The following is a 16,173-nucleotide window of genomic DNA, read 5'->3' as shown; positions in this document are numbered from 1 at the left end:
TATATATATATATATATATATATATATATATATATATATATATATATATATATATACAGTATATATATATATATATATATATATATATATATATATATATATATATATTTATTTTCATGGGACATTTTATGGAAGTTTTGTAATAAAAGCTAAGTTTTATTCTAATCCAGTGAGTGCTATCTTCTTATTGTGACCTGATACAAAGTCTATAGTGCTAATATCCAGTTTACCACTTGCTATTTTGTAAAATCTATACGTATATCTAACATAATCAGTAACATTACAATATATGTCAAGCTGTTGCTAAATAAAGATACACTGTAGAGTTATGCTAACAGTAAAAATTCCAGGATTTTTAAGGGCGCATATAATATTCAACTACTAACTCCTTAATGTATAATTAGGTATAAATATACCACTTATATTGTATCACATGAGTTTTTTTTAATAATCCACACTAATAGATTACTTCTGCTATTACTCAGAGCCTATGGACTCCAGTCTAGCACAATCTTATATCATATTGATAACCCAGCTATGGATTAACATCCACATCCTAGGTTGGGAAGGATTTATAATGTATATTTGAGCCTTCACCCTATCAGTAGCAGTGTAACTCACTTAGCCAGATACACTCCTCAGTGTTTTTAAGCTGTATGTATGAGAGTTGAATTCATATTTGAAATAATTAATTAAAAGTTATATTTTAATTCTCTATATCTCCGCTGTCCAACATCATAATTTTGTTGTCTAATTTATAAGCCTAAAAGGAATAAGAGTGCTATACAAGTGTACTATTTTGTCAGTCTAGCACTGATTTTTCAGGACATTGCATAATGTTAATCTCCATGGACAACGTCTAAGAATAAAACCTTTGCTTGCTCTTAAGCACAAAACTACAGGCAAAGCCTGATGAATATTGGGAGCACATTCTTTGGTCAAATGAGACCAAGATAAATTTGATCAGCTAAGATGGGGTCCAGCATGTTTGGCGTGAACTGTATATATATATAGTTCCAAAAAAGAGCACTCTCACCACAATAGCAACTGCCAGGGTGCCAACGGTTAAATATAGTATATATATATTTATACACACACACTTACTACTGAACACTTACTTGCATATTGGTATAAGAGATGTTGGAAATGAGACTTATGAATGCCTCTTTTGAACTGCAATGCACACCTACACCACTTTTCAACATCAAGCAGATGCCAATCACATGTGGAAAACATGTGAAATACAGTTGTCTGTGCAATAAAGGGAATTTCTGAGAATCTTTCCCAGACACGTTTTGTTGCATAAAACAATACAGGTTTGCAAATGTAGCACTTTTTTTTATCTTGGGCAGCTATTCAAAACCAGTCGGGAAAGTGCATAGCTATTTCTAAACATGGGAGGAAACAAAAAGTGCTAAAGAGAATCAAGTGACAGTCAGAATATGCGGCACCTGCGGTTCACACACACAGCGCCATTGCAGCATTCTCTATCTTTGCTGGCAAAAAAATATTTATGTAGCACTCGCTGCAATTAATTGAACTTCTCTTGATTCCCCATAGTAGCCTCCTCTCACCCTGGTGCTGGATGTCTCTCTGCCACTAGTGCGTCCGACATACGCATTGATCATCCCTGCTTCTGGCTGCGGCACCCGCTGGGATTTACTACTATCTAGCTATAATATACATCCATGGGTTGCTTTGATTTGCTGTATTGCAATATGCATATAGCTTGAACCATATGGAGACTTATTATTGCTATGGGAGCACTCCAGCGACTGATCTTTTTAATCTTGCAGATAAAGTGCACGTTATTGAACATCTCTGCAGAGGCCACTATGGAGAGGGTGGCAGGTCATGTAAACAAAGGCCAACAGATGATTTAACACCTTTATTTACTGAAGACATCTGCTGCCTGATTTTTAGAAAAGCCAGAGCTCTGCATGTTCCTCTCTGTATGGTATAGGGCTGTTTACATATATTGCTGTATGCTTAAAACCCACATAATCCTCTCTGTTCCCAATTTAATTGGCTTCAGTGAGCTATGTAGATAGTTTAAGTCATCTTATGTTTTGTACCTACTACATTGCACCACGAAACATCAAATATATTTCCTGACTTCTGTACCATTCTTAGAAACAATTAAGTTATAGCTATTTGTTTACAACAGAACAAAAACCTACTTTACACACAGCCCAGTTATAAAATCCAAAAAGGATTTGCACTACTACTGCTACCATATGTCATATCTACACGTAACCTGAGCTCTGTGGCTGAGCTCAATGGCAACCCAAGGGTTGCAGGTTCAATCCCCGGAGAGGTCCACTCAGCCTTTCATCCTTCTGAGGTCAATAAAATGAGCATCGCCTTGAGACCCTAACGGGTGATTAGCCACGCTTTACAAGTACCTAATACATACAGTACATACAGTGTGATGGGAGGAGACAGTTCTGAAACTTCACTACCATATTCTCTGGAAACCAAAGACCACTCCTTGTTTCAGATTGGACCTCTACTACCAGGAAACTCTATAACTGCCAAAAATGAGGGAATCTCCTAAGCCTAAAAGTGTTAGAATGCTTAACCATTATACATCTTCTAAAAAGAACCTAATCCTTTTCTTTCTTTTATATATCTTTTATTGAGGTTTTGCAAAAGAAAAAAGGGGAACAAACAATACATGTCCTAAAGCATTGCTGAAAAGATTTCCATTGGATACAATACAATGAAATATGTAAGGAGCAAGATAATTGACAAAACAAAGACTTCTGAAACCTTCATTTTGTAATTTTAAAGAGCGTTCATAGATGACTAATTCGCTAGCCACTTATGGGCCCTTTGATGTAGGTAATATTGGTAAAGCATGATAGTCATGTTCGTGGCCCTATTGAGAAAGTGGGCCACATATGAGTATAATTATGGCCAGATTTAAATGGTTAATAACTATTGGCTGTTTGAGAAAGGTCATAATATGTAGATGTGGATATAGTGAGAAATCCTCGGATTATAAAGTAGATACAGATAATCTTATATGCTAAATTCAGGGCTAGGTATGCAAAAATAATATTCCTTAAGATTTTTAACCCACGCTTATCTTCTAAAATAGCTCTAGTTAGAGGAAAGCTATCTCAAACACATATAATATTTAGTTAACATACAAGACTGCTTAATCTGATCCTTTTAAATCAGGTTATTAGTGGAAGGATAATTAAACACTCCTAGGTGATTGTTATACAGAAAACTGCTAGAAAAATATGAAGAATATATTTTAGTAGTAGTTTTAAAAAGGCTGTGTAAACTTGTAACTAAACTACATATATAGTTAAAACTTTTAAAGCAATTGGTGAGACAAATTATGAGCCACATAGTGCAAGTCTGACCTCTATAATAGTTCAGGTAGTTGTGTGACTATCTATAATAAAGGCATCACGCTGTATGTAACATGTATACTGTCTAGAAACACTAAACAGGTGAAAGTCAACATATAGTCAAATTATGTACTCTAGAAATGGTTGAACACAAAAAGAACAGCTAGGCATACAATAGGAAGGGTAATCCCCTTCGCGCCTGTTCCTAGGAGGCAGAAGTTTTAGCGTATTCCCCTTTTAGTAACAGAGTCTCAAGAGTCCATCTGTTTCAGCCATCCACCTGTTCTGAGTTTGGGCGACAGGGGACTCAGATATACTCCTGAAAATTTTTAGTGTAAAAGTGTCCGGGAGTATTGCATCCCATATCGTCGTCTTGGGGGCTGAACAGTAGGGAAAGACTACTTGAGAATCTTCAGCGTTCTGACTTGTAACTTCTTTGTTTCTTCTGGTAAAGAGAAATGCCACTGGTTTAAGTGTTGGTGGAGAATTGCCAATGATGGACCTCTCCCCACTGTCCAGGTACAGTGATCGGGTGGAGATACGTCTGCATTTGCGGCTGATAAAGTATTGAACAGCCTCTGATGGCAACCCGGAGATGCCTGGGCAGATTTGGTAAACCTTGGTAGTGCGCTGACAAAGGGGGGTTAGGTAATGGCGTTGGCGTCTCCGGATCTACTCCACTCTCTGTAATGTGTGGAGAATCGAATGAAGACTGTCTGTTAGCAGGACGTGCTGCATGATTAAGGTCTCTTTTTTCTGGGCGTTAGTTGATGTGCTTGGTTTGCGGTCTTGTGGCATTTGAAGGCTGGCTCTTTAAGTCTACTTGTTGCACCATTAGGATCAGGTTGTCAAAGCTATGACACATTTGATGCTCAAAATTAATAAGCAGGGTGTGTAATGCTGTGTAGTATTCCTCCTTATTTTGGGTAGCCATGTTAAACCTAATAACCCCAGAGCTCGGGGGGGGGGGGGGGGAGATGATATTTGCAGTAGGCTGTCACCTAGCGTATATCTGCACTGATAGATACTCAAATGCTGCAATACATATATGAATCTAGTCGGCTTGGAACTGGGTAGCTTATGGTGACTTAAAAAATGTAGGATTCTGCAGAGTCCAGGAGATATTCGACAGATTATTTAGGTATTTCTCCGAGCTTTTGGAAAATGCATCCTATCATGGCTGCTGCTTAGCCACGCCCCCAGAACCCAAGACTTTTATGTACTACTCTCAGGGCTAAAGCTTCTACTAGCGATGCCCCTTAACCAATGTTCTGAATCGGAAAGGTCAATGCTGGAAGAAGTGATTTCTTATTTGGTGGAACACTAGTGTAGCAGTAGAGAGAGCATTTTTGTGGCATAAATGTAAGGTAAATGACTTATAATAGAGTTTTGTACCAATTAAGAAATTGATTACAGCAGAAAAACATGAAGTGCACTTCATATGGGAACTCTGATTTAATGTAATAGGCCGAGATTTTTTAATTTTTTTTTTTTTTTTACTGGTTTATCCTGTTTCTATCCCAATGGCCCCCAGACTGTCTTCTCTCTTCAAGCCTGAGTCTCTAATGCTCTCTGGCCTGGCAATATTTTCTAAGAGGTCTCATCAGTACCTAAAGGTCCCTGATAGAATTTGAAAGGTAAATGTTGGCTTGAGAGCTTTTAATTTCAATAAGGGACACCTACATTACAATATAATGCTAAACAAAAAGCTTATCTCTGATTTCTTCCCATGCACAAGAGTTTTTGATTATCAGACCTTTATTGCTTCCAAAGGTTACTGACCCCCATTGCACTTTGGTTGTCTTTACATAACCAAAATGCCATCTGGATTGTAATTATTCACTTGCTTATTATCTACTATGGTAACTTCTAACCTCCTCTCACTCAGTCAACACAATCAATGCATTGTCCAACCACATATAGATAACATAGTCCATTTCCGACAGCTTTTCAGAATTGAGGCATAACAATTACGTTGGCTTTATAGAATGAAGGACTATTACCCAATACAGACATTAACCATATAAATGACATAGATAGGCACAATTTTTTTTTTAAAGGAAACTGATACCAGATACAGGGCTAGATTACAAGTGGAACACTAAATATTGCTTTTGTGAAAGCAATATTAGCGCTCCACTGAGTAATACCAGCGCACGCTATTGTGCACTCATATTACAAGTTGACAGCACTGCGAACGCGAGCTTGCGTTCGCATTGCTTGGAAGCATTACGCTCATAAGAGCGCGCTTCCATGGGCTCCAATGGAAGCCTCGATTTTAATGCCGTAACACACAGCATGAGAACCTTGCGCAGAGAAGTAGCGCAGCGATGGCAGCAAATTGTTATATAATGTATATGATTATATACAAATATATTTATGTGTTAATATGTGTATATGCACATTTTAGCAAATAAATATATATGTATATAAGCATATACATATATATTTACTGGGAATACACCGTTCCCATAGGCCGCAATGTAAAGGCACTTTTAACCCCTTAAAACGGCCTAGTACATTTAATTACTAATTTATTTTTAAATAAAAAACTATAATACCCTCTATTTTGAGGGCATTTGGGGCACTTTTAGAAAATTAACCAGAGATCTGATCTCTGGTTAATTTTCTGAGTGCTAATTGTAATGGCTGGTTATTTATCGTAAATATATTAGCGCTCCACTTTTAATCTAGCCCACATTACATTACATCTTCACACAGGATCAGCTGGTCATTACTTTTCTACATCATATGTCTAAAAATGGTTATAAAAAGCCTTAGGGATAGATTTATCAAATGTCGGGCGACATGATACGCTGTAGCGATTCATGTCTGCTTCTTAACTTATGTGTCCGGCGATCCAGAAGGCTCGCACAGAAAAAGCAGCATACACTGCATGATAAATCTACCCCTTAGAATCTATTCAGATCTGTTAGTGGAGCTATGCAAAGTGGTTCAAATGTTTTTGTGGAGTTTTCAAAATTCTACACTATTCAAATACATCAGAATGTCTAGTTTTTGTATGGCTTTCTAATATTTGTATGGCACACTGTAAATACCTATCAAATGCTTTGCATTGTGACCCCTCATTAAAGGAGTATTAAAGGAACATTAAAATCAAAACTAAACTTTAATGAATTGGATAGAGGATGGGATTTTAAACAACTTTCTAATTTACTTATATTAACAATTTTGCTTAGTTCTGTTGGTATCATTTGTTAAACAGTAATCCTAAGTGAGTTCAGGAGCGTTCACATGACTTAAGCCATCTGTCAGCAGTGTTTGCAACAATATTTACAACAATTGTATACATTATAGTGTTGCCATAGAGTACTAAAGACACGTTCACGCTCCTGAGCTCCTATCAGCCCATCTAGCTTTATTCTTCAACAAATGATATCAAGAGAACAAAGAAAAGTTACTAATACAAGTACATTGAAAAGTTGTTTTTGAAATTGCATGCTCTGTTTGAATCCTAAAAGTTTAATTTTGACGTTACTGTCCTTTTAAATACAGTAGAATAGCATCCTCAACAAATACATAATAAAAAATTATACAACACCACTTATTCTGAATTTCAAATGAGCAGTAGATTTTTTTTTTTTTTATCAATTTTAAACTTCTTCCATTTTCTGGCCCCTGTATCATGTGACAGCCATCAGCAAATCACAGACTCATAGACGTATACACTGTGAACTCTTGCACATGCTCAGTAGGAGCTGCTGCCCCAGAAAGTGTGCATATAAAAACACTTGTGCAAGGGGTGAGCCCTCAATGTCACTCTGTATCCTTTATTCTTAATCTTAAAAGGATTCCATTTACCTATTTTACATTTTTCTTTCCAGGCGCGATTATTAGAGCAGACTATTACCATATTATTACCTGTTTTTCTTTTTTCTGTAAATATAAGGTAATAAACTGCTTGATAAATTATTGTGAGCATGTTTGTTCTTTAATATGACAGCATACTCGTACATTGCCAGTAGAAATCACTGCTGATATGTTATTGAATCATTTTCCATGACCAGTTAATTTGTTTATGTAATTTTTTTCTTGTGCTGCATTTTTCTAGTGATTTCCTTTTTCTTATTTTCATTGTAACTACTTGTGAAATCCATAAAGATTAAAAGTTTATAAAAAAAAAAGTGTACAAAATTGGTTATTTTGTTGTTAAAAATTGTAAGCTCTATCTAGATCATGAAAGAAACATTTTGTTCCAATGTTCCAATCCATTAGAGAAAAAATATATACTGTATTTTTAAGGTACAGTATCTAATCCTGAAGCTAAGACCAACTGAAAAACCAGGACTGCTTGAATGTATTTATTGTTGCAAATGGACATTAAACAAAAATTATTAATGCAACTATGTAAAACTATGTGAAATTGCTAACTGCATACATATTGATTTGATTTTGTTGGTTAAATGAAGAAAAAAAAATTATGCTTACCTGATAAATTTATTTATTTTCGGATATGGAGAGTCCACAACGTCATCAATTACTAGTGAGAATATCACTCCTGGCCAGCAGGAGGAGGCAAAGAGCACCACAGCAAAGCTGTTAAGTGTCACTCCCCTACACATAATCCCCAGTCATTCGACTGAAGGGAAATGGGAAAAGGAATAACACAAAGGTGTAGAGGTGCCTGAGGATTAGTAAAAAAATAACTGTCTTAAATTAAAGGGTGGGGTCGTGGACTCTAAATATCTGGAAAGAAATACATTTATCAGGTAAGCATACATTTTGTTTTGTTTCCTAAGATATGGAGAGTCCACAATGTCATCAATTACTAGTGGGAACCAATACCCAAGCTAGAGGACACAGATGACTAGGGAGGGAAAACAAGACAGGTAACCTAAACAGAAGGCACCACCGCTTGAAGAACCTTTCTCTCAAAAGAAGCCTTAGCCAAGGCAAAAGTATCAAATTTGGAAAATTTGGAAAAAGTATGCAGAGAGGACCAAGTTGCAGCCTTGCAAATCTGTTTCACAGAAGCTTCATTTTTGAAAGCCCAAGAAGAGGAGACAGCCCTTGTGGAATGAGTCGCAATTCTCTCAGGAAGCTGCTGACCAGCGGTCTCATAAGCAAAACTAATTATACTTCTCAACCAGAGGGTAGCCTTCTGACCTTTACGCATTCCAGAGAAACAAACAAACAGGGCAGAGAACTGGCGAAAATCCTTAGTCGCCTGAAGGTAGAATTTTAGAGCGCGCACTACGTCCAAGTTGTGCAACAGACGTTCCTTATGAGAAGAAGGATTAGAGAAGGAACAACAATTTCATGATTAATATTTTGCTGCCGAAACCAGAAAATCCAACCTAGTACAAAGAACCGCCTTATCAGCATGAAAGATAAGGTAAGGTGAATAACACTGCAAAGCTGAGAGTTCCGAAACTCTCTGAGCAGAAGAGATAGCAACAAGAAACAAAACCCCTTTCAAGATAACAACTTCATATCTATGGAATGCAGTGGCTCAAATGGAGCTTGCTGCAAAACTTTAAGAACAAGGTTAAGGCTCCAAGGAGGAGCCACAGATTTAAACTCAGGCCTGATTCTGACCAGGGCCTGACAAAAGGATTGCACATCTGGCAAATCCAACAGACGCTTGTGTAACAAACGATAATGCAGAAATCTGACCCTTCAGAGTACTGACTGACAAACCATTCTTCAGACCTTCCTGGAGAAAAGACAAAATCCTAGGAATCCTGACCCTACTCCAAGAGTAGCCCTTGGATTCACACCAATAAAGATATTTATGCCATATGTTATGGTAAATTTTCCTGGTAACAGCCTTACGAGCCTGAATCAGGGTCTCAATGACCAACTCAGAAAAACCACACTTAGACAGAACTAAGCATTCAATCTCCAAGCAGCCAGCTTCAGAGAAACGAGATTTGGATGAAAGAATGGACCCTGAGTTAGAAGGTCCTTCCTCAGAAGCAACCTCCAAGGTGGAAGAGATGACATTTTCACTAGGCCTGCATACCAGATCCTGCGAAATCCATGCAGGAGCTTTTAGAATTACTGATGCGCTCTCCTGTTTGATACGAGCAATGACTCGTGGAAGGAGAGCAAATGGGGGAAACAGGTATGCTAGACTGAAATCCCAAGGAACCGCTAGAGCATCTATAGAGTGGCCTGCAGATCTCTTGACCTTGAACCGTACCTTGGAAGCTTGGCGTTCTGCCGAGACGTCATCAGATCCAACTCCAGCACTCCCCATCTGAGGGTTAACCTGGAGAGCACCTCCAGGTGAAGAGCCCACTCCCCGGGATGAAATGTCTGTCTGCCCAAGAAATCCGCTTCCCAGTCTACTCCTGGAATGTGGATGGCAGATAGACAGCAATTGTGAGCTTCCGCCCAATGAACAATCTGAGCCACCTTCTTCATGGCTAAGGAACGCCGAGTTCCTCCCTGGTGGTTGATGTAAGCCACTGAGGTGATATTGTCCGACTGGAACCTGATAAACTGGGCTAAGGACAACTGAGGCCAAGCCATCAGAGCATTGTAAATCGCTCTCAACTCCAAGATATTTATGGGGAGAGCAAACTCCTAACTAGTCCATAGACCCTGCGCCTTTATCGAGTACCAGACTACTCCCCAGCCCAGAAGGTTGGCATCCGTGGTTACAATTACCCAGGAAGGTCTCTGGAAGCATGTGCCCTGAGACAGATGCTCCTGCCGACTGATCTAGATCTATCCTCTGAGACAGATCCGAATGGTCCCCGTTACATTGACTGAGCATGCATAACTGCAAAGCTCTCAAATGGAATCAAGCAAAGGGAATGATGTCCATGGAAGCAACCATCAGACCAATTACCTTCATACATTGAGCCAATGATGGCCGAACAGTAGACCAAAGAGAGAGGCAAGAGGAGAGAATTTTGGATTTTCTGACCTCCGTCAGAAATTTTTTCATAGATAGGGAATCTATTATGGTCCCTAAGAAAACCAACCTTGTAGATGGAACAAGGGAACTCTTTTCCAGATTCATTTTCTAACCATGGGAACGTAGAAAAGACAACAAGATCTCTGTATGAGAGTTTGCTTGTTGGAAAGATGGCGCCTGAACCAATATGTTTTCCAGGTATGGTGCCACTGCAATTCCCCGAGACCTGATCAGTACCAAGAGAGCCCCTAGAACCTTTGAGAAAATTCTGGGAGCTGTTGCAAGGCCAAACGGAAGAGCCACAAACTGAAAGTGTTTGTCTAGAAAGTCAAATCTCAGGAATTTGCGATGATACCTGTGGATGGGAACATGAAGATACGTGTCCTTCAGATCTATGGTCATCATGAGCTGACCCTCTTGGACCAAAGGAAGAATGGAACGAATGGTTTCCATTTTGAAGGACGGTACCCTAAGAAACTTGTTGAGACACTTTAGGTCTAGAATAGGACAAAAAGTTCCCTCTTTTTTGGGGACCACAAACAGATTTGAATAGAATCCTAGACCCTGTTCCCTTACAGTTACTGGAACTATCACCCTCAGGTAAGAAAGATCCCGAATGCAATTCAAGAATGCCTCTCTTTTTATCTGGTCAACAGATAATCTTGAGAGGTGAAAACTGCCCCTGGGAGAAAATGTCTGGAATTCTATTTTGTAACCCTGAGATACTTTGTCCACGGACATCTCGTACCCATGCTTGATAAAACAGAGAAAGTCTGCCCCCCACTTGATCCGATGCCAGACCAGGGGCAAATCCTTCATGCTGATTTAGACTCAGCTGAGGGTTTCTTTGATTATTTTACCTTGTTCCAAGACTGATTGGGTTTCCAAGAAGACTTGGACTGTTCCTGCTTGGAAGAGGGAGAGGAAGACTTTCCTTTGAACTTACGAAAGGAATGAAAATTACTTTGACGTCCTTTAGGTCTATTCTTCTTGTCTTGTGGTAGAAAAGACCCTTTCCCACCAGTAACATCAGAAATTATTTCTGCTAGCCAAGGTGCAAACAAGGTCTTACCCTTGTAAGGAAGCACTAGAAGATTGGACTTAGACAAAACATCCGCTGACCAAGGTTTCAGCCACAATGCTCTGCGAGCTAGCACCGCAAAGCCAGATATCTTGGCTCCCAGTTGGATAACTTGTATAGTAGCATCAGAAATAAAGGAGTTGGCTAGCTTTAGAGTCTTAATCCTGTCTTGGATCTCCTCCAAAGGAGTCTCTACTTAAAGAGAATTAGACAAAGCATCATACCAATAAGATGCTGCACTAGACACAGTGGCAATACAAACTTCAGGTTGGCATTGAAGACCTTGATGAACATACATTTTCTTCAAATAAGCCTCCAGCTTTTTATCCATTGGATCCTTAAAAGAGCAGCTATCGTATATAGGAATAGTAGTTCTCTTAGCCAGAGTAGAAATAGCTCCCTTCTACTTTAGGCACCATACGCCAAGAATCTTTAATGGAGTTAGCGACAGGAAACATATTTTTAAAAACATGAGATGGGACAAAAGGTATTCCTGGCCTCTCCTATTTCTGCACAATAATCTCCGTAGCACTGTCTGGAACAGGAAACACTTCCACAGAGGAAGGAACTTCAAATAATTATTAAGTTTACTTGATTTCTTAGGGTTGACAACGAAAGGCGGGTCAGAGTCGTCCAAAGTAGCCAAAACCTCTTTTAAAAATACACAAAGGTGTTCAAGCTTAAAGGGACAGTCTACCATCAAATTGTTATTGTTTTAAAAGATAGATAATCCCTTTATTACCCATTCCCCAGTTTTGCATAACCAACACAGTTATATTAATATACTTTTTACCTCTGTGATTACCTTGTATCTAGGAACCTTCTTCCAGCCCCCTGATTACATGACTGTGACTGTTTATTATCTATTGTCTTGCATTTAGCATTGTTTTGTGCTAGATCTTAAATAACTCCCTGTGCCTGAACACAGTGTTATCTATATAGCCCACGTGTACTTTCTGTCTCTTTGTGTTGAAAAGAGATTTAAAAAGCATGTGATAATAGGCAGCCCTCAAAGGCTTAGAAATTAGCATATGAGCCTACCTATGTTTAGTTTAAACTAAGAATACCAAGAGAAAAAAGCAAATTTGATGATAAAAGTAAATTGGAAAGTTGATTAAAATTAAAAGTCCTATCTGAATAATGAAAGTTTAATTAATACTAGACTGTCCCTTTAAATCTGAAGGATACTACTTCAGCATCAGATGAAGGAAATATATTGTCCGAATCTGAGATTTCACCCTTAGAAGCTACCAACATATCCTCCTCATCAGACTTATGAAGAAGGGCAACCTGAGTAGCAGATGACAGAACAGAAACCTTACTATCTGACTCTCTAATTTTCCTCTTGCGGTTTCCCTTTAGCATGGGAAAAGCAGATAATGCTGCAGATACCGCAGAAGACACATGTGCAGCAATATCTGCTGGCAAATAGACACCTCCAGGAGGCTGAGAGGAACTGCAAGGCACTATATGTGACACCATAGAGGCTTGGGACGTAAAAGGAGAAAGCTGTGGTATTACCTGAACAGCATCATCCTGAGAGACATTAGGCTCAGCGAAAAGAACTTTATCTTTACATTGTAATGTCCTCTTAACACAAGAGGAACACAATTGCATAGGGGTAACAATTTGTGCCTCTAAGCAAAATAGACATGAATTCATAATAGCAGTTTCCTGCTCCAGATAATTTATTAATAAATAATAAATCTGTCACTTTAAAAAAACATAATTTATGCTTACCTGATAAATTCCTTTCTTCTGTTGTGTGATCAGTCCACGGGTCATCATTACTTCTGGGATATTAGCTGCTCCCCTACAGGAAGTGCAAGAGGATTCACCCAGCAGAGTTGCTATATAGCTCCTCCCCTCTACGTCACCTCCAGTCATTCGACCAAGGACCAACGAGAAAGGAGAAGCCAAGGGTGTAGTGGTGACTGGAGTATAATTTAAAGGATATTTAACTGCCTTAAAACAGGGCGGGCCGTGGACTGATCACACAACAGAAGAAAGGAATTTATCAGGTAAGCATAAATTATGTTTTCTTCTGTTATGTGTGATCAGTCCACGGGTCATCATTACTTCTGGGATACCAATACCAAAGCAAAAGTACACGGATGACGGGAGGGATAGGCAGGCTCATTATACAGAAGGAACCACTGCCTGAAGAACCTTTCTCCCAAAAATAGCCTCCGAAGAAGCAAAAGTGTCAAATTTGTAAAATTTGGAAAAAGTATGAAGCGAAGACCAAGTTGCAGCCTTGCAAATCTGTTCAACAGAGGCCTCATTCTTAAAGGCCCAAGTGGAAGCCACAGCTCTAGTAGAATGAGCTGTAATTCTTTCAGGAGGCTGCTGTCCAGCAGTCTCATAGGCTAAACGAATTATGCTACGAAGCCAGAAGGAGAGAGAGGTAGCCGAAGCCTTATGACCTCTCCTCTGACCAGAGTACACGACAAACAGGGAAGACGTTTGTCGAAAATCCTTAGTTGCCTGCAAGTAGAACTTGAGGGCACGAACTACATCCAGATTGTGTAGAAGACGTTCCTTCTTTGAAGAAGGATTTGGACACAAGGATGGAACAACAATCTCTTGATTGATATTCCTGATAGTGACTACCTTAGGTAAGAACCCAGGTTTAGTACGCAGAACTACCTTGTCTGAGTGAAAAATCAGATAAGGAGAATCACAATGTAAGGCTGATAACTCAGAGACTCTTCGAGCCGAGGAAATAGCCATTAAAAACAGAACTTTCCAAGATAACAATTTTATATCAATGGAATGAAGGGGTTCAAACGGAACACCCTGTAAAACGTTAAGAACTAAGTTTAAACTCCATGGCGGAGCAACAGTTTTAAACACAGGCTTGATCCTAGCTAAAGCCTGACAAAAGGCCTGGACGTCTGGATTTTCTGACAGACGCCTGTGTAACAAGATGGACAGAGCTGAGATCTGTCCCTTTAATGAGCTAGCCGATAAACCCTTTTCTAAACCTTCTTGTAGAAAGGACAATATCCTAGGAATCCTAACCTTACTCCAGGAGTAACCTTTGGATTCGCACCAGTATAGGTATTTACGCCATATCTTATGGTAAATCCTTCTGGTAACAGGCTTCCTAGCCTGTATCAGGGTATCAATAACCGACTCAGAAAAACCACGTTTTGATAAAATCAAGCGTTCAATTTCCAAGCAGTCAGCTTCAGAGAAGTTAGATTTTGATGTTTGAATGGACCCTGTATCAGAAGGTCCTGTCTTAGAGGTAGAGACCAAGGCGGACAGGATGACATGTCCACTAGATCTGCATACCAAGTCCTGCGTGGCCATGCAGGCGCTATTAGAATCACTGACGCTCTCTCCTGTTTGATTTTGGCAATCAATCGAGGAAGCAGTGGGAAGGGTGGAAACACATAAGCCATCCCGAAGTTCCAAGGTGCTGTCAAAGCATCTATCAGAACCGCTCCCGGATCCCTGGATCTGGACCCGTAGCGAGGAAGTTTGGCGTTCTGGCGAGACGCCATGAGATCTATCTCTGGTTTGCCCCAACGTCGAAGTATTTGGGCAAAGACCTCCGGATGAAGTTCCCACTCCCCCGGATGAAAAGTCTGGCGACTCAAGAAATCCGCCTCCCAGTTCTCCACTCCCGGGATGTGGATTGCTGACAGGTGGCAAGAGTGAGACTCTGCCCAGCGAATTATCTTTGATACTTCCATCATTGCTAGGGAGCTTCTTGTCCCTCCTTGATGGTTGATGTAAGCTACAGTCGTGATGTTGTCCGACTGAAACCTGATGAACCCCCGAGTTTTTAACTGGGGCCAAGCCAGAAGGGCATGGAGAACTGCTCTTAATTCCAGAATGTTTATTGGCAGGAGACTTTCCTCCTGATTCCATTGTCCCTGAGCCTTCAGAGAATTCCAGACAGCGCCCCAACCTAGTAGGCTGGCGTCTGTTGTTACAATTGTCCAGTCCGGCCTGCTGAATGGCATCCCCCTGGACAGATGTGGCCGAGAAAGCCACCATAGAAGAGAGTTTCTGGTCTCTTGATCCAGATTCAGAGTAGGGGACAAGTCTGAGTAATCCCCATTCCACTGACTCAGCATGCACAATTGCAGCGGTCTGAGATGTAGACGTGCAAAGGGTACTATGTCCATTGCTGCTACCATTAAGCCGATCACCTCCATGCATTGAGCTACTGACGGGAGTTGAATGGAATGAAGGACACGGCATGCATTTAGAAGCTTTGTTAATCTGTCTTCTGTCAGATAAATCTTCATTTCTACAGAATCTATAAGAGTCCCCAAGAATGGAACTCTTGTGAGAGGAAAAAGAGAACTCTTCTTTTCGTTCACTTTCCATCCATGCGACCTTAGAAATGCCAGAACTAACTCTGTATGAGACTTGGCAGTTTGAAAGCTTGAAGCTTGTATCAGAATGTCGTCTAGGTACGGAGCTACCGAAATTCCTCGCGGTCTTAGTACCGCCAGAAGGGCACCCAGAACCTTTGTGAAGATTCTTGGAGCCGTAGCCAATCCGAATGGAAGAGCTACAAACTGGTAATGCCTGTCTAAGAAGGCAAACCTTAGATACCGGTAATGATCTTTGTGAATCGGTATGTGAAGGTAAGCATCCTTTAAATCCACTGTGGTCATGTACTGACCCTTTTGGATCATGGGTAAGATTGTCCGAATAGTTTCCATTTTGAACGATGGAACTCTTAGGAATTTGTTTAGGATCTTTAAATCCAAGATTGGCCTGAAAGTTCCCTCTTTTTTGGGAACCACAAACAGGTTTGAGTAAAACCCTTGTCCTTGTTCCGACCGCGGAACCGGATGGATCACTCCCATTAA

The sequence above is a fragment of the Bombina bombina genome, chromosome 6, assembly GCF_027579735.1.
Source record: "Bombina bombina isolate aBomBom1 chromosome 6, aBomBom1.pri, whole genome shotgun sequence".
Lineage (NCBI taxonomy): Eukaryota > Metazoa > Chordata > Amphibia > Anura > Bombinatoridae > Bombina > Bombina bombina.
The sequence above is the reverse complement of the archived record's forward strand: the minus strand, read 5'-3'. Positions refer to the sequence as shown.